This window comes from Rissa tridactyla, chromosome 5, assembly GCF_028500815.1.
Source record: "Rissa tridactyla isolate bRisTri1 chromosome 5, bRisTri1.patW.cur.20221130, whole genome shotgun sequence".
Lineage (NCBI taxonomy): Eukaryota > Metazoa > Chordata > Aves > Charadriiformes > Laridae > Rissa > Rissa tridactyla.
In genome coordinates, this window is record NC_071470.1 from 66,892,105 (window position 1) to 66,917,671 (window position 25,567).

The following is a 25,567-nucleotide window of genomic DNA, read 5'->3' on the forward strand; positions in this document are numbered from 1 at the left end:
GAACAGATACTTTCTGTGCACTAGTGTCAGATCTAATTTAAATATCTAGGGTTTTTTTTCTCATTTTGAGAGAGCCAAATTAAACAAAAAAAAAAAAAGAGAGATTAATTGAAAATTACCAACTTCTCAATATAACAGTGAGAGAAGTTTTGGAGACAGAGCAAATAGCAATTTCACAATACCACAGAGCATTTCTTTTAATGTTCCTTCTTTTCTCATCTATTTGGAACAAGTACTTTTCATTCTTTCTCAATCTTAAGACAGTTTATAGTTTCTCAATAAGCAATGCGCCAGGTCATAAAGTGAATTTACCTGAATCAGGTGTTGAGGAATCTCTCTCAGTGGCCTTTGGGGGACTTCTGCTGTAGCTCCTTTGACTTCTAAGCTTTGTCACTGTGCTCAAACTTTCAGCTCTGGGGAAAAGTCTTTTGGGGAAAAAGAGGTAATCAAAAGGGTTGCTTGAAAAAAACCCACAAACTTATGAAAAATTGACAAGCAAACCTGTTGTCCGCCTCTTTTCAAAGTGTTTTGTTTGAAACTGAAAACTTCGAGCAGTTCTACTGTACTGAATTCTAAACCCTTCATTATGTGTCATCCGTTGTACAGCTTGCTATTAATTTTGAAGCAGTTGGATATCTCTAGACAGGTTTGTTGTATAACCAAGGTGAAAGTTAACAATTCTGGTTTGTTCAGTTGTCTTTTTTTTTTTTTTTTTTTTGGTCATAGCTGCAACTCTTAAGTAGCAAAGCCTATGGATCTGGATGTGCTTGCCTTTATAAAAAACCCTGTATCAGTTAGTCAAACGGGAGAAGGTTTAAAGGCCATACTGATCTATCCAGAAACAGTGAATTGCTGGATTTTTTTAGAATTACTATCACTAGTCATATCTTTCTCATACATAGATCATAAAGTTTGCTGATATTTAATTATCTCAAGTAGCAGAACATACCTTTTGTCATTTTGCACATAATTCTCAGAATTTTTGTCCTGGATGCTTGAGATTCATAGAAATTGCAATGTTCTTCCTTCAGCCTTAAAACTGTAGGGTCTACTCTGTACATATTCACACATCTTTCTAAAGCACTTTTTAATGTGTTAATAAGAGAGTTAAAAAAACCCATCAAAACAGATTTTCATACGTGACTTGACAGTATAAATTATGTATGTCAGTCTCAAATATTTCCCAGTAACTAATGCATCATTAGCAGATTATCCTTCAAATTGATGTCCCAGAAGAGGTAAATTTTCAGGCAAATTTTTGAATATTCAGTATTTTTTCCATGAAATGTCAAAAGAAGCTGACATATTGTAAGAAATAAAGGTGCCATCAAGCAAGGTGGTTACCGTATGTTTTTCTCTGAGCAGTCATCAGTTTGATATTTACAGAGAAAACTGACAGTTTGATTTTTTTTCATTTTTTTTTCTTTTCACCTCCCAATTCCTTGAGTGCTGAAAAAGATTAAAATGCTTGTTGGCATCTAATACCACGATTTAACCTTTATTTAAAAACAAAAGCATGATAAATAATTCTTATGAAGTCAACATTACTACGATCTTCCTTTATAAATTTTTCTTTTCAACTCGTGAAGATATTGGCACTTTCTTTTGGTTTTGTTTCAGCCTAGGCTTAAAATGTCCATGTGTTTTCCTTCAGAGGCAGAGTTGACCAACTTTCTCTGTTGTCTTTCTTGTTTCCTATATTGTTCATGGGCAGCATAAGATTATTTGTTTATTCTTGGGAAAAAAATGCAGTGCTGCTGACAGATTTTTTTTTTTTTTTTTCCTTTTTTCCTCTCCATAATTGCAAGAAACCTTGCTTGTTCTCACAACTGGGCAGAAGAGTAGGCAACTTATTTATAAAAATATTTTAACTTGACTGTGCTCAAATATTTGTTACAAAGAATATGAATTATATTATTTCTTTATTGGACAAGGGAATTTGAATTTGTACAGGTATTTTATTATTCAGCTTTTTTGTCTCAATCTCTAGAGTTTGTGCCATCCAGTCAAATGGTGCTTTCTGGAATAATTATATTACACGAGTAACGTCTAGAGGATAGCGAGTACTCAGAGGTGGATAAAATGAGTTGCATGACAAAAAGCAAAATAACAAAACACAGGTTGGTGTAAATTTACATGAGATGATTATACAAAAATTGCAAATCAATTAAAGAACAAATTTGAAAATAAGTCTTTGTATACCTTACTAGTTAACTGGAAAAAGGACTATATTTTTCAGCTGCAATTTGTTTTCTCCCACTCAGTAATCACTGTGTCACTTTACAAACAGAGTCACTGGAAGCATGTTCTGAATGTCACCGATATACATCTCACTTTTGAGCTCGGTGTTATTTTATTAAGAATATGTGACAGTTCAGGAATGAATGTTAGCTGCAGCTTAAACCCGAAGATTTTACTTGTTCTTAGTTTTAGGTTGGTTTGTTTTGGAGATTAGGAGCTGCGTCTTCAGCTTTGCTGAGATCTGTGGAGCTAAGCTGATTTTTCCCATCTGTTGATATGGCACAAGGATGTGGGCAGTATGTGGATCTGTTCACTAGGAAAAACAGGCCAGATTGTCAATGAGAAAAAAACATTGGCATCTTACTCTTTGGAAATCATCTGGATACTGCAAAGGGAGTTAGTACACCCATATCTGGATACCTGGAGGTCCAGCTGCTCAGTAGGAAAGGAGACCAGACTGTTGGTGTCGTAAATCCTGTCCTCAGTGAAGTCACGGGAGCTGTGCTGCTTGTATTGACTAGGTGTTTGGCTGTTACTAAAAGGTATGACTTCCTAGATAAGAACTGAAGTGTGGAATAAAACGAACAAAGTAAACAAACAAATATTTGACAATGAACAGATCAGTGGCAAGAAAAATATTGAGAAGGGCTTAAATATCAGACTGAATACTACTGCGGCAGCAGACGTGGCATGCTCTGGTGTGCAAGACCTTCACGTGTGACTTGGAATAAATTTTGAGGTTGTAAACTGACAAGGGAGGGAAAAAGTGGAAGCAATTCCATAGACTACGAGTCAAAATATACTCTAGATTAAATGGGTTTGCAACACTAGAATGCACCAAGTGATTAAAATAATTAAAGGAGAGCAATTGAGATATAAAGACGGAGATGAATGCTCTTAGTGAGAGCAGTGTAGCATTTATTCTCCTAGTGAAAGATGCATAGCAGCCTTTGTCCTCAGAGATAAGAACATAGTGCCAAACCTCAAGTGAGAGCTGCCTAGCAACTAACCCGTCTAGTGAGGGCAATGCAGAAGTTAATCTCTTTAGTAAGCAAGTGTAGCTATTAATTTAATTAGTAAAGGCAGTGTACCATGAATCAGTATGGTAAAACAGCAAATTTTTTAATGAAGATTTTCAAAATTCTAACCTTGAGTGGGCACGTCAGGGATTGCCTCCCTATTACAGCGGGACAGTCTAAACCTTATTAAAAGTAAAGTTCAGAATACTGTGCCCTGGAATGGGATCCTGTGAGAGTCTTTGCTGAAAGAGAAATTGGCTTTTCTAAGACCAACAATAAAGAAGAAATTTCTTTTTATTTTAGGCTTGGAGAGAGGCTTATAAGACTGGAGGTCCCAACAGGCCCTCCATGCGTTTCTCACCACTCTTCTCTCTTCTGACTTGTGTTCTAGCTATTAAAGAGATGATGATGGCTCCTGAGAATAGTGGAAGATGTAACTACTTTGGAATGGGGAGCATCTGTAAGTTCTCTGTGGTACGTGGAGAACTCCATGTACTAGTCAGACATACTTCCACTTCAGAATAAAGTAGAACATGTTTTCAGGAAATTCACTTACTTGAGTTTTTGTGATCAAAATGAAGATTTTTTTTTTTTTTCTTCTAAATCCAAGGAGGAATGTAATGACATTTGGCAAATCTATACTAAGTATTTAGACTTCTATAGATACTAATAAATGTTTATAGTTTTCATCCCTGAAAACTATACTGTTGGAAATCAGGTAATGCAATACTATCTATTTTACATCATTTGAGTTGTGACTTAGAGATTGGAAGATTTTTGCCAAATAGCCTGAAAGTGTTTTTCCCCCAATGTTTGATGCAAACGTGTGTATGCTAAAAGCAAAAGTATTTGTTATTCATAAATTGTTTTGTAAGTTCCCCTGCCAATCCTGGAGAAGATGAGGAGGTGATATGCCCAATGGTCACTGTGAAATCTCCTGAGCTGTTACATTGGTCACAAAAATTTTAATCACAACTTATGTGTCAAAGAGCTTGGAACATGTGCACGTTGTGTGGTATGCAGGTACATAATTTATTTATTCTATGGAAATATCCTTTAAGATTGCTTTAAAAAAATAGTAATTTGTTCACTTAATTCTGTTTTTAAGACAGAAACAAATGAAAGTTCAGTCATAAAAACTCTAATGTAAGATGCTTTCCTAATGGAAAAATGAAATAATTTCACAGTTCCTGTAACTAAAATCTGTCTTTTACCTTTTGCTAACCAGAACAGTGAATATTATTCACTGGAGGATTTCAGAGAGCACTTGAGACTATAAATTAGTCTTGTAAGGTACTTGTGATTTGAATTTGACTAGAATCAGTGATGAATGTTATTAGTGTAATGGGATTAAAGGAAAAGAATTAAGCAGTTAGTGTTACCTATGCATACCATACATATACACACAGGGACTTATTTGTGGGTAAGTGTGCACACGTATTATTTTTTCCGTAAAAAAAAAAATAATCTGGCCTTAATAAAGCCGTGCAGATTTATTTTTTTTTTATTAGTTAATGGCAGCGTCTGTATCAGCAAGTAGTGAAAACTGGTGCAACAACACTAGTTATTTGTGTGCGTGGCTCTATGGCAGTAGTAGATAATGGTCATGAAAACAGTTTCCTCTGAGACCAAAATGAAATGTATGTAGAAAGATTTTTAGTTTAGCTTTTGCCCATTTGCCTATTAGTGACCTTGTTCTTTCTTCCCCTCTCCCATACACGTATAGTGAATCAGATAGGAATTTAAGCGTCTTAAATACTCAAGAAAAGTTGCTCAAATATACTGAAAGATGATGGTTAGAGTAGATCTTTTTAGTTCTCTTTTTTTTTTTTCTGCACTTAGTGTGAATTATTACAATGAATGTGCTGTGAATTCCTACCAGTGAGTGAGCAGACATGAGCTTTACAGAACAGGTGAATTTAAATGGCATTTTGAATGGAGAGAGGATTGTATTTCACTGCTACATCTATATTTTAGGTAGTGAAGTTTCAGTAAAAGTTGGTAACAAGAAATGCTGCGCTGCACTTTAATATTTTATTGCCGACAAATACATTTTTGAGTTATTCTAATAATTTTATTCATATGTTAGATCACCTAAAGAGGTGCTTTGTGTTGTGGGAAGGATTCAACATTTATGAAAGGTAAGAATCCTTTTTAATTATTAAGTGCAAAGCAGACCCCAGAATGCTTTGAATGCAGTTCTGGCTTCAATGAAGCCTGTGGTAAGGTGGTCTCATTTTAAGGGCCAATGTTTAATTGTATGTATTCTTAGCTGTTTAGCAAGAAGTCTGTGTTTGGTTTTGTTTGTTTGTTTTTCTCCCCTCACTAAGATTTCATAGCTGCAAATGTTCTGTTGTGTAAAATAAACTGGTATGGAGTTTGGGGCATCAAAGCAAAGTTTTTGCTTCATTATGCCCAGCTTAATTGTGAGAATGATAACTCTATATATGGTCCTTCTATAATAACTTATGTGTTATCACAAAGCATAAATTAGTACATACATAAGTTTCTCAGCAAACACTGACCGTGCTTTAGTATTTAAGGGTGGTAAAATACACATCCCCACCTTGTGATGGAACATTAATGCAGCTTGCTTTTGTTAAAGCTATATCCATAGTTATTAAGAGGATATTAAAATACTGAAAAGTTTTGAAGACTTGTGACACCTAAAGGCAAATAGAAACCTTCCCTTTTTATCCTTTTTCCCTTCCTTTTATCCTTTTTTAATAACTCACGATCAAATGCTGTTCCATGCTTTTGTACATCTGAGCATGCTGGTGCTAGTCAAGCTGCTTCATTGTCATTATCATTGACGCTTTTTTACACCAGGATTTAATATGCTGCTTCTGTCAGGCTTTGTTTCAAGATTACAGCTATATTGTTGTCTGTTATTTTGCACTGCAACTTGAATTTACTTCTTCACCATCTCTGTAAACATGAGGCTACCTTTAAAGTTTATAGATAGATTGAGGATGGGAACTCCCAGTTGAAGCCTAAACCAATTGTAATCATGCCTGATGGCACTGCTGCAGTTTAGAGGTTTGTTACTATTTCCATTACAATCCCATGTTCCTACCAGTGTAAGCGTTCGCTCTGGGGTGAAACATCTCATAAAGGACACATCAAGGGAGCAGTTTTGATTTTAAGTTAAGAAACACAAAACCCAAACATTTTTCAATCAAGAAAGGTAAGGAAAGGAAGTTTTTGACTTTCAGACACTTTTATATACTTCTGAAACTTCTAACTATCTCTTTTATAGTGGTGAACAGCTCAGGGGGTGGGGGAAATGGAAAGAGTGACAGCAAGAGGATATAGAAAAATCATTTCATGATTATTTTTTTTTAGTAAGACTTCTGGGAAATGGTAAAAATCTGTATTGCCAGACAACAAATCTCCACAGGAGACGTCTGAACAATATCTATGCAATCATACAGGGAGTGTGTATGCAGTTCCCCAGTTACTAAAAGATAGTTACCAATGCATGTATAAAAACACAAGTGCATCATTTTATATGTTCACATTTTTAGGATGCTTTTGCAAATGTGCCTCTTGCTGATGCTTAGCTTGATTAAGAACTGCAGGAAGCCAGAAGAAATGTGGCGGCTGTAACAGCTGCAAATTCAGGAATCTGTTAATCAATCCAGATTGCCTTTGCTCTGCCTTTGTATCACCAGCTTCCACCATTTTATTACACATCTCGGGCCACTTGGTTCCAAATTCTTCAGTCCCCAGATCTTGAAATCATGTATTAACAATAACTCACTGCACAGCCACATGAGCAGCTTTTTCATGTGAGTTGCTGCGTTGAAAGAATTACTCAGAGGAGCAAAAACACGCTCACCCAGATGTGTTTGCAAAACAGATCTTATCACTCTTCTTGTTTTATATCCACCAAACAGGAAAATATTTGTCTTTCATTGAAAAAAAACAACCAATAAAAGGAGAAAAAGAAAAGCAGTGGTGTAAGCACCTATTACATGACATTTAAGTGTGAAACTCAAATGAATCCTTGGCCCTCAATGCTTGTAGCCTGGGAGTCGTTATTCTTAACACCATAAAGATACATTTCACTAAAATAAACCAAAAATTACTGCTATGACCTCAAACTAAGCCTAACCCTTAAATTCCTGTTGTAAAAATCAATCTGAAGGTTCTTCCTTGGTAACGACTGAAAGAAGAGACAGATGCTAGCATCAAATTCTGACCTTGAGATTTACCTCATCATAGTTTCAGACCAACTGGGAGAAGTCAGTGTTACAAAATGATATTAAAGCTGCTGTAGAGCATTTATATATTGATATAATTTATGCCATCAACTTCACAGTAAAAAGGTTTAACCTCCAGCTTTAAAGAATGATCATCAAATTATCTCTCATATCCTTGAAAGAAGTTATTTTATTATTGCAAAGAATGTCTTCAATTTTTAAGGTATGCTGAGGTGGAAAAGTCAAACTTTATAAGAGTGAGAAATTAAACGTGAAATTGGCCTAACTGTATTGTCTGAAGGATAAGATTTAAGTGTTTGAGGATATTTAATGTAGCTGTGATACTCAAGGCTCTATAAAGTCTCTGAGGTCATTTCAATATGGAAGACCGTACCTGATGAATTGCAAGATTTTGCTGGCTGGCCTTCATTCTAAACTGAATGAGACGTGTGTGTTTTTATCTGGTTAAGTTAATAAAATACGGCTGATTATGAGGAGCAAGTTGATTAATGGAAACACAAAATCACTTTTTTTTCCCCGCATATTTCTCATTCAGTTCACTGCTACACGTAACATTTAGCAGTTGTCCTGCAGGGCTGCTTGTCTTAGGACAGGCAGAATCTCTGAGGGCTGGAGAGTCTTGTGTTTGCAGTCTTCAGCTTGGATCTTTCAGCTCTGAGAGATTGATTTAAGGCTCGTATTAAAGAAAGGGATTTGGGACCTGATCAATGAAACACCTGAGCTAAGACTTCAATGAGGAATGTGAGTCATTTTGACAGGTTGTAAATATTAAAATTGATATGAGCTCAGAGACATGATTTTTTTGTTAACTGGAGCAAAAGAGTCAATGAAGAAACAGATTAGAAATTGAGTTGGAAGTAGCAAATGTTGTCAAGTTTACTTTTCTATGACTTATCAGATGCATCTCTCCCTGTCATGAAAAAAGGATGTGGAATTATCAGGAGGGAAGGGCTGCTATGTAACCAAATGGCACTGTAGTTGTTATAAATGGGTAGAGGGAGGGAAGGGAGTGTCCAAAGGAAGATGAAATCTTCTGGAATAAAATAGATCAGTACATTTTCTGATTGAAACAGCACTATTTGGGATAAAACGTTTAGAATAAAGACCACGGACAGAACTCCAAGTCAATGGCAATGCTTACGGTCTTCAAAAGTGACCAGGCTTTCCAGTATTACTGTTCTGCAGCTTGACAGATCAAGGAAGAATTTTGTTTAATTCTTCAAAAATGTCTGCTTTCTCTGAGCTAGGGGAAATACTTAAACAGCGTTTTGCTCATTAAAAAACATAAAACTTCTAAAATTAGTTTGAGTGGTGCATTGTGAGATTGGAGGTGTGCATTGTCTAAGGCAGGATCTATCCCGAGTCCCATTCCCTTCAGTGTTTTATTAATGACTCCTGTATTGGCATTGAAAGCACTCTTCTCCCATTTGCTCATGATGCCAAGCCTGGTAGGGCTGCAGTTATTTCTGAGATCAGAACAAGAAATTTTGGCTCAACAGATTTTTTGTGTTGTTTTCCTGTTTTTCTCCCTTTTGCATTGCATCCTGCTGACAAATGCTATGCCTAGATGGAAATAACCAGGCAATAATTCCTCAGAATATAGCGTTTAGAGTGAATTACAAACCAAGCCTACAGATATATATATTATGTTATTGAGGGAATAGAAAACATCATATTTGCATGTACAAACAAAACTATCTAGATCGAGCTGCTTTCTTTATTCAACGCTGAGGAGGTCATCCCATTACAAGTTTGTCCGTTTTGGGCATGCAGGCATGCTTCTGAAAACAAATCTAAACTTTTTGCCGGGAGAGATAGTTATGCACTGGTGCGGATTGTCCAATGAGATGAAGGAATCACGGGTTTGGGAAGTTTTTAAACAGCTATTAGTCAAATATCTGTCACAAACATGCAAGGAAAATAGCGTTTGCTGTCAGGCAAAGTGTGGATCATGGGACTTTTACAGCTATTTCCAGAAATGTTCTCTGGGATTTGCATAAGATTAGGTTGCTCTCCACAAAATCCAAAGGCTCTCTGTCGAATTTTTCCGTGCAGAATTCTCTTTCTATACCTTTTCTGGCTGCCTCTGAAAATTGGTATGTGTTTATCATAGTGCCACTGGTAATTATTATTATGTCTTTTGTTATTTCAATGGTATTGATATGAAGACTTGGCTTTTTTTTTTCTGTTCAGAGCTTCTGGGTAGGATTTACCACTATGGGACTTGTTTGACTCTTACTGTAGGCCATGTGCTGTAGTGTGATCAGCTCGTTCTATTGCAGGAGAAAAATCTGATATATTTTGAGTTTTTTGATCAAATACTTGTCTGAACTGTCTCTTCATTCTCCAATAAGATCTTGATTATGTGGCAGATCTGATTTTGGTTAAGAAAAATCCAGATTGCTGTCTAGGTGAGATGTTTGTATGTGTTTACTGGAGTTTTCATAAGGGAATATTAGCAGTGTTTTGATTGACCTTACTGGAAAGATGTATTTTTTGAGGGGGAGATGCTCGCTAGTGTCTGTTAGGACAAAGAAAGAATCAATGATAGTATTTCATTTCTTATTTCTTGTGAAGACACCTATTTTCTGGCAGGGGCAGATAAGTGGGGTAATTAGAGTATTCACCACTTTCACCTGCTACTCTCTACACATGGTATTCACCTTCCTGAGTATGAAACTAATAAATAAATTCTCCATTCCACCTACAAGGGAAGGGTGGCAGTTATTTAGTGAGCGAGCCAGCTGATGATGCTCAGCTATTCGGAGGAGGAGCAGCTCTTGAAAGGACGGTGAAGTAGGCCTGGCTACAGCTCAGCAGTTTTGAGAAGAACAGATTTAGCCAGGAGGAAGGAAAGGATGAGTGCTCTTGATGATTTAATGAGGCAGATGGTTTATTGTTTTGAAACTGAGCTACTAGAAACTGACATGTTTTAACTTTATAGTTAAAACTAATTTATTGTTTTTAAAGACTAGACTGTAGTTCTTGTTAGTCTGTTGCTATAGCAATATTTATGTTTGTCAAACAACTGATAGTTTTTTAAAATATACAATATCATTTAATTAAGATAAGATCAGCACAGCCCATCAAAAATTTACAAGTGCTCCATAAAAAACTAATCTGCTTTGGACACCACTTAATTCTGTAGTATTACATTCTATGGTTAGTGCCACGGATGTTGATGGGCCTACACAGAAAGACTAAAATTGCAGAATTTGTGTTCTAGAATTTAATAAGACGGTACCCTTCACAGTGTTGTGACCTTTGCATGCAATTCTTAGCCGAAGCTAAACTAAAATTAACATCAAAATAATTTTGCAAAATTATGTACCTTTGGTCTTTTAGATACCTGAAATGTTTTTGAGGTGTTTTACGTGTCAAATCCATGGAAGAAAAAGAAACCTTTGCAGTCATTATCTGCTTATTCTAGCCTCTGCAACGTTAACATTCAAGGTTTTTTAGAGATTTCTAATAATATCCTTTTTATGATGGGGCAGTATATTAACGACTGAGAGTTTCATATGCTGAATAGTGCAGTTTTAGTTCAGACCTCATAAAGAGGTTTTAAATGAAAACAGTAAAAATAAAAAGGATGGTCAGAATAGATTTTGTTATAAGTTAAAAATCAGGTTGGTCAAGAAGGAAGACACACATTATTTATCACAATTATGGGGAGCTATGAGTTTAAGCTTGGGTTTGGGTTTGGATTGCATCGGGGTTTTTTCCTAGCTCTGTTTGCTAAAGAATTTTTTCTTTAGATTCTGTAAACTAGGGGAATAACTTAGTGAAGGAAGCTCAGTAATAGCTTCTTTCGTAAAAGCTTAATGATCTGTTTTGTTAATGACCTTGGCTACTTGGATGGACCATGGCAAATTATTCTAAAATCTCATTTTGTAAGCTGCTGGGTTTTGTTTTTCTTCAAATACAAAGAGCTGTCTCTGTCATAAGTGGCTTATGCTCTCAAAAAGAAATCAGTGCCCTGGAAAGGGGCTGTTTCCTTCTCCTTAGCAAATATATCTGCGACTTGCGGAGGCTGTGTGTCTATGGTAATGGTAAATCTGAAAACTTGATATCATGAGGGATAGAGCGTTTTAATTGTCTAGGTTGCTTTAAAGAATGTTAGGAACTGCTTGAATTAGTGATTTATCTTTGCAATGAGCTTAATATAGTATAGAATCTACTGTAGAACAAACCTTTTAAATTGTATATATTACTTTGCAAAGAGAAAATGAAATAAAAATTCAAGTAGCTGTCTAGGCTGTTTTGGGTGGATTTTTTATCAACGACACCTTTTGAATTGACAGGAATATTTTGGTGAAAATCAGGAGAGTAAGTGTAGCTTTTGGCATGCAATCTGCAGAAATTATATGTGTGTATATTATATACATTATATACAGCATGTTGCTGTAAACATAATAGTATCTGGTAATGAAAATGTTTGCATTTGGCCCATAATTCCCATGCTGGAGATGCTCATGAGAAAACAATTTTTGCACACAAAGATGACTCCAGATGCTTCATGTACTGGCTGTTTTTACAGCTTTAATTTTACCTATAGTTACGATTTTGTGATTTTTTTTTTTTTTTTCATGGATATTCTTAGCGAGTGATTCAGAGTCTGCATTTGGACAACTGATCATATCCATTAAATGCAGGAAGGATAAGGCTTGAATTTTCTTGTCTAAGAAGGACAGATTTCCTTCTCTTTTCTTGTGTGAAGCTTCTTGAAGGTCAGTTCCATTGTACCGAACAGGGCAGGTTATCATAGCTGAACTTTCATTTTTGAATTTAAGTTTTAAAAAAATCAGTATCTGGTACAAGGATCAGCAATGCTGAGTGGTTCCGTACTTTGGTCTTTGAATGCTATTCTGATACCATTCACAAGGCACAGCTTAGTAACTATTATGTCACTTGTGAAATACTATATCTTTATCTGTCCAAGATGCATAGTAGTAGTCACAATATCTTCCTTAAGCCAGATTTGATGTGCTTATGTACAAAAGTGAGCTCTCTTATTACAGATAAAAAGCATAAATTCTGCTTAACAATAAATAATAATAGTAAAAAAAACCCAAACCTGTCACTTGTTCAGTTCAGAAAAATATTTCTTTGGCTACTATTTGGATGTAATTGAATCCTATAACTGACACGCACAGACAATTGTGACAAGATAGTTACATTTTAGTAAGTGGCCAAGGCAAGGTCATATGAAAGCCTACACAGCTCAGCGAAGACCATCCATAGCTAACAATACTGTGCACATAGAGTTTTAAATATATCTCAGTTAATCCATTATTTGATTATGGGGTCCAGCTTTGTTGATGCAAAATATTTTACTGTGATTCACAGAAGATTTGCCTGCTGGTAATACAGAACAACATGGTCCTTCAGGATTTTGTTAAATTAACCGAAGTAAATTATACTCTCTATTTATTAAATATGTTTCTTATTTGCTCACGTGTCCTCAAGGCAAAATGAAATCTTTACAGTTGGAAAGGTAATTCTGTTACAGTATTTTCTTAATTTAAGCTGCATATTTATTGACAAAAAAAAGAGTCATCAAACGTGTATAAAAAGGCAAAGAAAAATAAATTAGCATTTCAGGGATGTGTGTAAAAATATTTGCTAGGATAATGTGCTAGGATAACATACAATATCAAGGAAACATAGCTGTGATTATAGTCATAGCTTTTGGTCTACTTGTAAAGGCCCTATTTGAACATAAATTATTTAATTAAAATGTGCCTATAATATGATATTTCAGTCAAGTGTCATTTAAAAATGACTAACTTCGTGTATCATCCTGACAAATCAGATGACAAAGGAAACTAGATTTCTTTTTTAAATTAGCATCTTGCCATCAGAGATAATGTCAGTTTTTAAAATTATGATCTAAAACTTATTTTAAAAAAAGAAGCATCACATGCTGTAAATAACACCTAAAAATAATTCCTAAAAATTACTTTCATTAGAAATTGAGTTGTGCATCAATGACACATAAAGACTTCGATGGCTGATTTCTGCCCACAATATCTTGAAGAAATTAATGTTAGAGAATTCCCTGTGGTTGGTTTGTGCTGCTCTCCATCCATGTTGTGACTTGCTTACTTGGAAGACAATGATTTAGGGCTTCCTTTAATGCTCTACTGTTCTTGGAACCTCTATATTGCCTTCACGTTAGTCATGCTCGATCTTACTGCTGCTTGCTTAATCTTTTTTCTTGCCACAAGCATGTTCTTTTCCGGTAATGCGTACTGAGTGCTGTGGTTCAGGTTTAATTATCAAGACTGATCATTTGAAAGAGGAAAAGGACAATAGAAAAAAGGAAGTCTGTTCTGGAAGGCATAGAGTCCCTGTGTACACGTAATCCTGTCAGGACAGAGGAAAAGATTTTGTCAGCTGGAACTGTTTTAACAGAATAATTTTGGACTCTCGCAAGGTAGAGTTTGGTTTGGATCACTAATAGTGATGTGAGGATTGGTTCTTTTCCTTTCTCATGTAAATTATACTGTGTGGATATTAGAAGAAACTAGAAACTTTATCCTCAATTAAGCCTACCTGGGACTGTTGCGCACTAAGCAGGAATTTCTTCCAGCTTCTACTTTCCAATACTTTGGTAATCTTGTTATGGTCAATAGCAGCTTTCCGTGCATTGTATCAGCTTAGCTTTTCCTTTGCTTTCCTTCTTCATGGTTCAGAGTTCAGTCACAACCTATTATTCAAACATAACACCTTATCAAGAAGTTCGGAAAAGTTTGTCTGAAAAATCATTGGGTGAAGACAAGAAAAGACAATAAGCACAGGAAATTATGGGAGAAATAAACAGCCTGGGTAGGGGAGAAGGAATCAAAGAAACACGTTATATAGGGGTGAAGTCACAAAATCATTTTGGTCTGGGTTACTGAGAAGGATAGATGAGTAAGAGAGATATAGTAACAACTGATGTTAGGCATGTGAAAAGGTGATCAGTTGAGGGTGCACGTGACAGAAAATCAGCAAATGGAAAAAGTGATTGCTTTGGGGAACACAGAGCGCAAATTAATTTAGATACTAAGAAAATGTTAGAGGTGAACTGAATTAGAAAAGGAAACTGTTGAATGTCTTTGCTGAGGTCAGAGCTCAGTCAATTAGAAGAAACAGTAGCCAGAGACAGTGAGGCTTATCAGCTGAATTGGTGGGGGTCTGAATGCCAAGCAATGGATTTCTGAGGGGCAGAAGGTTGGTTATGGGACTGTGGGAGGTTAAGGGATGATTGTGTAGAGAGAGGTGACAGAGATTAAAAGGAAATATTTTCCTACCCAATATATGACTAGTTTATGGAAATTATTGCCATGAGATATCAAGAAGGTAAAGAGCTTAGTGGGATTACATGTCTGTATGGGTAATGAGAACATGTGCAGTTACGTTAGATGGGATAAAATTAATTAGGGCTAAACCCCCTCATACTTCGAGGCATAAACCAAGCAGTAATGATGGGGGCCTAGAAAGAAATATCTTTAGAGGTGATTTTGGTGGACTGAGTTCTAAATTTTAGCCTTAACAAGTCCTTGATGAATGGAAATCCTAAATGCTAGGCAGACCAGATAGATGTTCTAATGACTACATCTGATGTCAGACTTACTGGGGTCATCAGAAGTGGTAATGATGATGATCTGAACTTGATAACATTGCATTGTTAATCAATTTTCCACTTTTCTGGTTGATGTAACAACCCTCCAATTAATCTAAAAGCAATAAATGTTATTTACAGACTTAATTTCAAGAGAAACAAAACAAAAATCCCACAAGAACAGGAAAGAGACTGAAAAAACAAAGGTTATTTTGGATTTGCATTGCTTTGTAAATCTGATTTTTACATATTTTTAGATATTTGACTACATAAAATAAACATATCCTTTTAATGTATTTAAGTGTATTGTGGCTATGCTAGTAACATTGGAAATGCAGTGTCATTTAGGCACTTTCACTTAAACAGTTTGGACACTTTTAAGAATCCTAGGTAGTCCAGTTTACTCATAATTTATTCTCCAGCTATTTATGCCATTAAACTTAATGCTTTTGCTTCTTTCATCTGACAATACTTCAAAGCTTTTTACTAGAATTCTGCTTCATTCTTTCAGGCTGTGCACATGTAACTCATTTACCTCCTGTGAGTAAACACTCTTGCTCTTGACCGCTATTTATTGCGGTCCCTAGCATGTCTTTAAAAAGGCAATGGACTACTGGCTTGCTGAATAGTGCATGGGATACTGGATTGTGTCGTTGCCAGAAATGTTTAGTCATCCATTGGCTGTAATAATAATAATCAAATATTGTTATTTTCCCTTATAAAAAAGTGGGTTTTTTCAAAAGAATAAGCATAAGCATTTTTCAATAAATTAAATGCTATAAAATACTCTAGCCTTAGAGCTTAGAAACAGTAACTTTCCTCTTTATTTGTCCTTTTTCATTCCATAAGAAATGTCTTCTTTCATTACATGAGGGTTCATACCAGAATGACAGAAGACTAGACTGTTTATTGGAAATTATTGTCATGAAGCCAATTTCCCCAAAGATTCAAGCCCCCAAATAGAGTACTTGTGGAATATAACTGATATTTTGCAAAGAAAGGATGGAAACTCCCATAACAGTACTTGAAACATCCTTACATAAAAAGCTATTTTTCAGAGGCCGGTTACAGAGATTTTCTGGCTTTGTGATCAGCCTCTTACAAATAAGTAGCAATACTAACAGTATACATGATAGGTAATACATAGAATTTTTAAAATTTTCTCTAGATGAAGTAGGGAAGTCATTGTGACATGATCTGACAAGCTGGGGAGGTAACATCCTACTGATGCATTCCAGGTATATGTATTTGTGTGTGTATATATATGTATGTGTATACACACACATATATATTACAGATATGCATGTCCATTGCAGACTATTTTTTTTTTTTGGAGTATGTACAAAAAGCACCTCTTCAAACCCGAACAAGGGAAATTTGTGGTTTGTAGCACAATATTTAAGTATGGTAGTTCCCAATGTTTTCCCCTATAAACCTGCCATTCTTTATGTGGTCCATAATAACTAGAAGTGTTGCCTTCAGAAAGCACTATTTGTGATGGTCACATATCACTGTCAGAAAAATCATAATTTCTGACAGCCGCTTTAGGAAGAGGTTGTAAAATTTCTCTTTAGAGAAAGATGTAATCCAGAAATGCAAGCCCTGAGCTGTTTGGGATGCAGTACAAACAGCCGTGCTCTTACTATAGATTCCTGTGTTTCTGAATTCTTGACCTCAGCAAGTTTATTGCCAAGACCATCAATATGCCTGGTTTTTTTGGTAGTTTCCATGTTTCCTTTACATTCATGGTTGAGTTTTGTTAAAAGTATTGAAGCTGTACCCAGTTGCTACTGAAAGCAACAAGAATCTTGCTTTGGGTATCTTTGTTTAGTTGAGTTTGAGAGGATGGAAATTCAGGTTTTGAACCTTTGACTTAAAAGCTCTCTTATTCATCTGTTCCAAATGTTTTATCTTTTTTTTTTTTCCCAACATCACCATAAAAAGCCCTATTTTGTCTCCCAATTTCCTTGAAGTCACTGACATGGATTTTCAACTTAGACATATTGAAGTCTGGTAAAGGATATATGTCTAACTTGCTGTTCCTACTTAGAGTAAAAGCCTTCACAAATGTTACTAAGCTAACATCATTTTGTTCCTACAGCACTAGGCAGCTCAGTCGACAGAGCGTAAGTCTCTTTCTTTCTCTCTCCCCCCTTTCCTTGGAGAGAGAAAGAGGTGGGGGAGTGCATCTGTCATTTGACTCGGTGGGCCAGTTTGGCCCAAACCACAAGAAGAGTTGAGAATCTAGAAGGAGCAAGGATGCTTAAGAAGACTTCATTGTTTTGTCTCAAGAGCAAAAAAAAAAAAATATAAAAAAAATCAGTTTCACCAACATATTTTCAAAAAAGACTTGCCAATGTGGTAGAGAGGAGAGGACAGGATTTTACAAAAGCCAGAAAATCCTATTGGAAGTTGACAGGAATTTTATACCTAAAATTTTTTACTACTTTTAAAACGCAAGAGCTTTTGATAAAACTACTTTCTAAATGGTTCGTGGTGTGAGAAGCATGTGGTGCTTCATGCTTCTATATGTTGAAAGTCACATTTCTAAACCTAAAAGAAATTACATTAAAACCATCATGTACACAGTTACTGTACCCTTTGTTAATGCAGCAGATTTTTTTTTTTTTTTACTTGTTTTGGGAAACTCTTTTTTCCTAGATTAACAGGATTCAAACTTTGAGTTTGGAATTCATTTATCATAGAAAACTGGCTAAAATTTCAAAAGGTTGTGAAGTAGGATTTTATGAATTTCAGTGACGCTTATAGTAATGAAATGATGACAGGGGATTTAGAGGTTGTAGTCTTATTTAATAGTTTATAGGAGATGATTGCATCAAACTTATCTTGATTTACAGATACAGATTTGTATAATCTTGGTTTCAAAATTAATATATATACACATTTTAGCATTAAGGAACACTACTAGCTTGATTTTCTGACTTGTTTCATAATTTTGGGTAATACACATATCCTTGTATTTACATGTAAAATGTCTTGTATTAAAAAAAGACTTTATTATTCCCATAGAAAAGGATTCACTGCTGGCTTTACTCATATACTCATAAAACTGTATATATTCCATACCCTTTTAATTTTGCACTTAAAACTGTGGTTTTGAAAGAATGTCGACATCTTAGCTACCTTTTTGAATCATGTTTAAGCATTAATTTAGTCCAAAGATGTCTCCTCTTTCACATTTATTTATTTATGAAGTTAAGATCTTTTCATAAACATTCTAAAAAATTTCTATGGATTTTCTGTGGGACTGACGTTTTTATTTTTTCCAGGAATTTCCCCCTTTCGGAAATAAAAAAATATAACTATCATAGAGTATATAAATGAAACTAAAAAAAAAAAAAATCTTTAGGTCACATCTCTTTCATATCCATACTCTACAAGTTTATAGGCACATAAACTTCTATTAAGTGGGTTAGTCACTTCAGTTGTGTACATCCCGTGTGTGTAACAGATTACATGAGATTACATAAAACCCAATCTTATCAGAAGATTTTCTTTTTTTATGTATCCTGATTTCTTTCACTGAAGTGCTATGTAGGCAGAAACACCAGCCTACTCCCTCCAGGATCATCTTCTAAGAGGAACTAACTAAACATAGGATGGGGAGCGATGTTTATGAATATATAAAAATAACCATGACAGCATGGAGTCCACCAAAACAGAAGACATTGGAAAGGTGGGTCTGTGTTTTAGTTAATTAGAAATCAGTTTCAAATTTTATTTTTTTTTTTATTTAAAGAACTTGGCTTCGTTCCCCATGTCTCAGAGGAAGCCATTGTTTTGTTAAGATGACTTCCTGTTTGATTACCACCTTCAAAAATTATTTAAGTTCTTAATGTAAATGAATTTCCCTTCATAATTATATGAAGTTATTGGAATAGGTTTTAGATTACATTGCAAGATATTTTTCCCGATGCTGAATTCAGTTAGTATTTTGTTTGATTATTCCACTTGACATTCTTTTTCACTTGACTTGTACCTTCTGTGTCACTTCAAAGTTTAAATAAACAACAATTTCCATAAGCAAAAATCAGAAATAATCACGCTTCTTTAATAATACTCTTTTTAGTAATAACACTTTACAGAAATTTCCATTTTCGGTTTATAATACAAATTCACATACGCTCTGCCATGGAGAAAACCATTGACAGGCAACAGCAGCAAACATAGTTTGATGGAATTCTGGGCCACTTCCTTTCCTCTGTGCCACTCATATTAACCAAACCATTAACACCTGCTGAACCTTCTCCCCATCAGTCATCAATCATGAGCAATCAGTCAGGTACTTGATAATTAGCAGAGAAGGGGAAAACACTTCACAAGGCTAAAAATACGTCTTTACAGTGGCTTCATGCATAAACTCAAAACAACAACAGGGGAAGGGTTTAATAACAACTTCAGTGCCTGTACACCTGTAAAACAAACCCATCAAAGTGGAACCCAGTAGTATGTTTAACACACAGGCCTTCCATGTGATTGCCATGTCCCGTATTTGAATCGCAACCCAGGGATTGGGGCATGGAAGAAGAACTAAATTTGGTTAAAAGCTTGAAGCAGAGCAAGTGAAAAAGATGCTAGAGGACTTCTTTGAAGCCTGCTACTGTGCTGCACTTCTGTGGTCCTTGTGGCATCAATATTCTTAGATGAAGGATCCACCACTGAAATGGCCTAGGTTTGCAGTGTTCTTTACTGTCTGGAGATGTACTTGGGTGGATGTGCTGAAAATGCAAGATGTATTTATAAGGATCCCCATTCTGAAGTTCCTCAGAGATTAAGCTGAGGGCTGCCAGAAGGATCTCTCCCAACTTGTTGATTTATGGAACCCGCTTTGATGACTCTAGCATCTGAGTTAAATGAATCGTGTTTTGAGTTGACAAAATGTGTTCATGGGTAGAATGGTTTTAAGTTTAGCTAGTTTGGAAATTTACAGAAATTGAGGAAATTATATTAGGATGTACTATAGAGGTGAAAAGCTACTGGAGATCTAGTATAAGGATATTTCCTTTCTGCGCTCAAAGGTAAATATCCTGGTTATTTCTAGATCAGTTCTGTATTTGATGCTCTGCAGTATTGCTGAGGGTAAATATATGAAAATTTACTCTGTGTGCATGGCTGTTGTTTTAGGTGTGAAAAGGACTGCAGAATCTTGACTCTTTCCCAACAGCGTCACAGTATCCAGGGACATTTTCTTGAATGCCAATGTCAGTGCTTTTCACTTTTTATTAACTGTGGTGTTTTATCAATTCATACTGTGTCAAGGGCATTGCATTAAATGCAAAATAAGCTGCTTCGATATGAAGAGACCTCTTTCATGGCACCTTACTCCTCATCCTTTCCCATTCAGAAGTTTCTGCGGTGAGGTTCCTATCATCTCAGCTTGTTAATGGGACTTCAGCGTGGGACACTCTTAATCGTTCCTTTCCATCAAATTTTTGGGTTTCCTTTCTTCTGCATTTCTTGAGAATGCAAAGGAATTTTCGTAAGGAGAATAATACTTCAAAACTTCTCCGGCAGGTTAACAGTTGGTATTCAGGCATTTGTTTGGCGATTCCTTCACTCAATAGGTCTAGTGAGACTTAATTAGATGCTTTGCAGACTCCAGAGAGCGCCATGAAAAGAGAATAGTTTAGAATAACCAGGAAGGTTACAAACAGAGTAACAGGGCCCCAGAATGTAGAGGGAGAATGTCTGAAAACTTTTTTCCCTAGCATCACAAACTTCTATTTCAGCATTTGAAAGACAGACGTGGAGTAAATGTGGTCAGGTGTGTAGTCAGGATTCCTAAGTGTGCAGAATTCAGTGAATTCAGGGTCGAGCATGACACTGATGGACCTCAGTTTTAAGTCTCAGTTGTTTCATATCAGAGCTGCATTAGATCCCCTGCTCTTTTGTAATATATGTAAGTTTAAAACTTTACAGGTACATATGAAAAATGCTATTTTAAAGATCAGAAGTATATAATGAAAATGTCCTTCACGTGGCATTAACCAATTGAAACTTGTTTTTAAAATCTATTTTAGTATTTTATTCTAAGTTTCAAAGCAGATGCAGCAAACAGACCTTCCTCGCTCTTGCTCTCCTACTCTGCTTTCTCCTCCTGTCTCTCTCCTCCCCCTTTAGCATGCATATTGCAGATGAAGACAGCAGAGTAGAAGCCTGGAAAATATACTGATCCATCACCCATGCATATTTCATGAATTTGCCTAATTTCCTGCAGTTATGACTTAATTAGGTAATTATTCCACCCTCTGTCTTTGAATGTGATTTCTTAGTTCTTCCTCTTGTGACCAGTGGATATCCTTTCCATTACTATGTAAATACAAAAAAAAAAATCCATGAAGTTTTCAATGAAAATGGGCCGTGAGAGCTTCTTAATGCTGATCATGCTGGGGGTGAAAATGAGTTATTGTTCTTTGGATGGGTGTAGTATTCTAGGGACACCCACTGCACCCCTATTATTTGGTTTCAGAAGGGAAAGAACTCCCTTTTCACACAGTAACCTTTTGATATTCTTTTGTCCTTTCCAGCCTAAATCATGTCAATAGTCTTTTTGGAAGATATTCACCTTCTTTCATTTTATTAATTTAGTTTTGATTTTCAAATATGTTCTGAACTCTGAAGCTTGATATGCCCCATATCTGCTACTGCTGAGCTTCTCCCTTCCATGCTCATGCAAATTTTGGCAAGACTCGGAGATATTAAATGCATAAGTTTCATGAAAGTCATAACCAGTTGGGGAAAAAAAATTCCTGTTGATGATCCCCATACTTCAGCCCCCCACCCTCTTTCCTGAAAGAAAAAGTTGTGTTAAAAAAGTGAAACTGTTAAGAGTTAGAGCTCAGCTCAGCCTTTAGTTAGAAACTGAATGTCCTGTGATGTAGTAGATCAAGAAAATTTTGGAGGGATCTGCACTTACTGTTGCAAGGGGAGCACTCAGAAATTTATGCTTGATTTGCTTCCAGAACAACTTATTTTGTAGAAAGACAATATGTGATAACAAAATTAGTGCTACAGTAAGTTGTCATGACACAGCTTATTTTTCAGTTTCCTTGACCAGACGCAACAGCTCCGTAGAGATGTGGCATCCTATCATGAAACCTTTGACTTCTAATGCAATATTCAATGTAAAAATTTCCTAGCAACATCATAATTGTTTATTCTCTCAGTTTTAGTATAGGTAATCGTAAAACAAAGTGTTGACAATGTTTTCAGAGGACTTGAAAGAAAACTACCAGTATTGTGCGCAAATCCTTCCCTATTTAAAAAGAACAGAACTTTAAAGAACATTCAATTGCAGACAGTGTTTTGGTTCTTTTTCAGATAACAGTTAATATCCATGAATGGACAAAGGTACCAGATCTACTTGTGTGATTTCAAATAGGTAACTTTAATTAGGAACAAGCTCTTAAAGGTCAGTATCTTTTATTCCAGGGTCTAGCTGTGTGGCACGCAGGGGGTGCAATGATTTCTCTCTAAATATTAAGGGGGAAAAGCAAGGGGTTACATCTTGTGTGCCTGATTCACAAAGGTAGTTCTGTTGACTTCTGCAGAAGTGTTTGCAGGAGTCAAGCAGCCGGGATTTGCCTCTTGCTTCTGTGTATTTTCTCCTTGGTTGCTTCTCTGCTTTACCCCACATAGCTGCTCTGTTTGCATGTACAAAATAAAAATGGGCACCGTCGTGGTTAATTTAGTGTTGAAATTGACCTGCTGAAGTAAATGTCCAGTTTGAATGACCAAACCTTTATTTTGGTATTATGCGCACCAGTGACTCTCTTATTTCACATGACTGCAAATTGAACAAGGATTTAGCAAAGAAGGATTTAGCTAGAAGAAAGATGTCTTTCGGAGGCTTGGTGATAGCAGATCTAGCTTGTTGTGGTTGGCAGGTGGTTTTCAGAGAGATGTTTCCAATGGTAACCTAGCTAGGAGAGGAAGAGCTTTGTGTTCCTGCTTTTCTACCAAATCCAGTAATACATCACTTGTGAATGGTACAGCTTAAATGATCTTAACCTTATGTTAATAGTTTCAGAAAAAGCAAACAAGCCCCAGGTCATCATTTTACACATCGCGCTCTCGAATCGAGGCGGTCGCTTCCTTGAAGAGAAACCATAACTCCTTTCAAGCCCTCATGAAATTGTGCAGCTTCTGCTGCAAAAAGGAAGGTTCAAATGTACGTGCTTTTGGCTTGGTACACCATCAGAGCCTGGATGCTGTTCCAAAAATGGCAAATTCTCAACTGTCTTCTATCCACCAGTGCACAAAGCCTATTACTTCCCTCCTCCGGCTTTTCTCCCGTTTTCAGTTCCCTCCACAGATCTAAATGTTGCACGTTGGCTTCCATTTTGATCTGACTTTGCTCACCCTTCCACTCAGTGAATCAATCAAGTAATGTTCCCACTTGGGAATGCTAATGTTCAGCTTTCTACGGCTGTGACTTGAGACACTGTGACAATTCTATTTAGCTTATGGTAAATATTTCAGCAAGAAAAAAAAATCCCTTGCCTTGCAGCTTAATAAACTGTCACAGCAGATGCAGCTGTGTAAAATGGATTTGAAATCCTCTTTACTTCTCTTTAAATATTTTCACTTCTGGCTTTACATTGTTCCCTGGTTGTTTAAAGCTTCTTTGGATTTCCAGCACCTCTGTTAAATATTAGGAAATCTTAGTCACAAAGCTAAACAATGTAGTGTAAATGCTTTGGTTTGGTTTTGAAGCTAACATAGAGCTTCAAGTGGCCAGTGGGACCTTTTAAATCCTGCCTAATTACATGTTCCCTTAAGTGAGGCTATATAAAGCTCTTGGGTATGTCTGCAGAAGAGAGTCACAAGGCATTTTCAAAACGGAACTACTAAAACATTAATTATCTGAACATCAACATTTTTACTTGGGGTCATTTTTCAGTTTTAACTTCCCACTGCAAAGTACAATTTGAGCAAGCCCAAATTCATTAGACAGTTATTAACGAGAGAATACAGTTTTTGATACAGATATCTCAACATCGCATACAACAAACGAAATTGCGTATTTAAACGGTTCCAACATGCGTGAGAAATTGCAGTGCTCTGACATTTTATGCTTTTCTGAGAAATAGTCCAGAAGACGGCGAAGAGTGGTAAATTGGGCATAGTAAATATAGTAGTAATGTTGAAGTAATAAGGCAAGAGTAAAAGTGAGATTAAGTAAAAAGAGAGTGTAGGGCTATTGAAGGTTAAAATATTCTTTAGTTTTGAAAAGTTTTAGTGTCATGAGAAGCTGTGGTAGGGGGGAAAAAAGGGGATTTTGCATGCATTTCCAAATGAGGTAAGAATTGTCCGAGGAATTCTTTTAAGACAACCAGTAACTATGAAACCAGTGATATAAAAAAGTGAAACTGGCTTTTAAAGAACAGAATGAAAGCTGTAGAGAGGTTGAGTCTATGAATAATAGAGAAGATAAAGATATGAAAATAGAAAAGATACTGATGAGGAAAAGCCCAGGGCCTCTAAACATCTTTGGGTATCCTAATAGGTCTCACGAAAACAGTACTGGAAATCTCTCTGAAAGAGATTTTGATGATAACCAAAATAAGTGGTTTACTGAGATTTGTCAGAAATGCTGGTGTCATGTTGCCCTTTTTGAGCCATCTAAGAATTTGAAGTTCATACTCGTCTCTATGTGTTTTCAGATGAAAATGGCAGGGACTTATTTTTGGTTCAAATGAAAAATGTGTCAGGAAAAAAAGAGGAGTTCAGAAAAATGGGCTGATGTGATATTAAGATTTTAAAATGACAGACAGTTCAAAGTTGAAATTATTATTAGAATCCACAGTGCGCAACAGACAGTGAAGCATCAACACAGGTTGATGATTTTTGTTCTAGCATGTAAGTCTTCTGTCCATGCGTCCACTGTCTGGAATAAGATTTTTCATGCAATGAAGTGTCCTTCATACAGCAAGAAGGATTAGTGATACCCCCAACAAACAAATAAGGCCATATAATGATGAGAAGGACCATTTGGCATGATAAATAGTATTTGCATCCCATCTGCTCCTTGCCTTGAACAAAAGTTTTATGAGCTTCATCGTCTAGCATCATTGTGGTAAAATTTGGAGAAGAGGAAGAAGATAGTGAAGGTCGTTCTAGGAAATTTGCAACTGTTTGCAACTATAATAGATGGCCTCAAAAGGAGAGTGCAGAAAGATTTTTGAAAATTCAACAGATGAAGAAGTGTTGGGGAAAATAAGAGGGTGACACCTTAGTAGTGCACATGGGAACTGGTGATATAGGAAGACAATTTTGTATTAATTCAGAGAAAAGAGAAAGCCATTGAAGGAAAACAGAGTTGACAGGGTCTATGCTATTAATGAGGAAAATTGACTTTTTGTGCAGCATTTTGGGTGCATTTCCATGGTGTAAAATGGAGGAGGTCAAGGCTGACAAAAGAAGATTGAAATACGTTAGATACAAAGCCA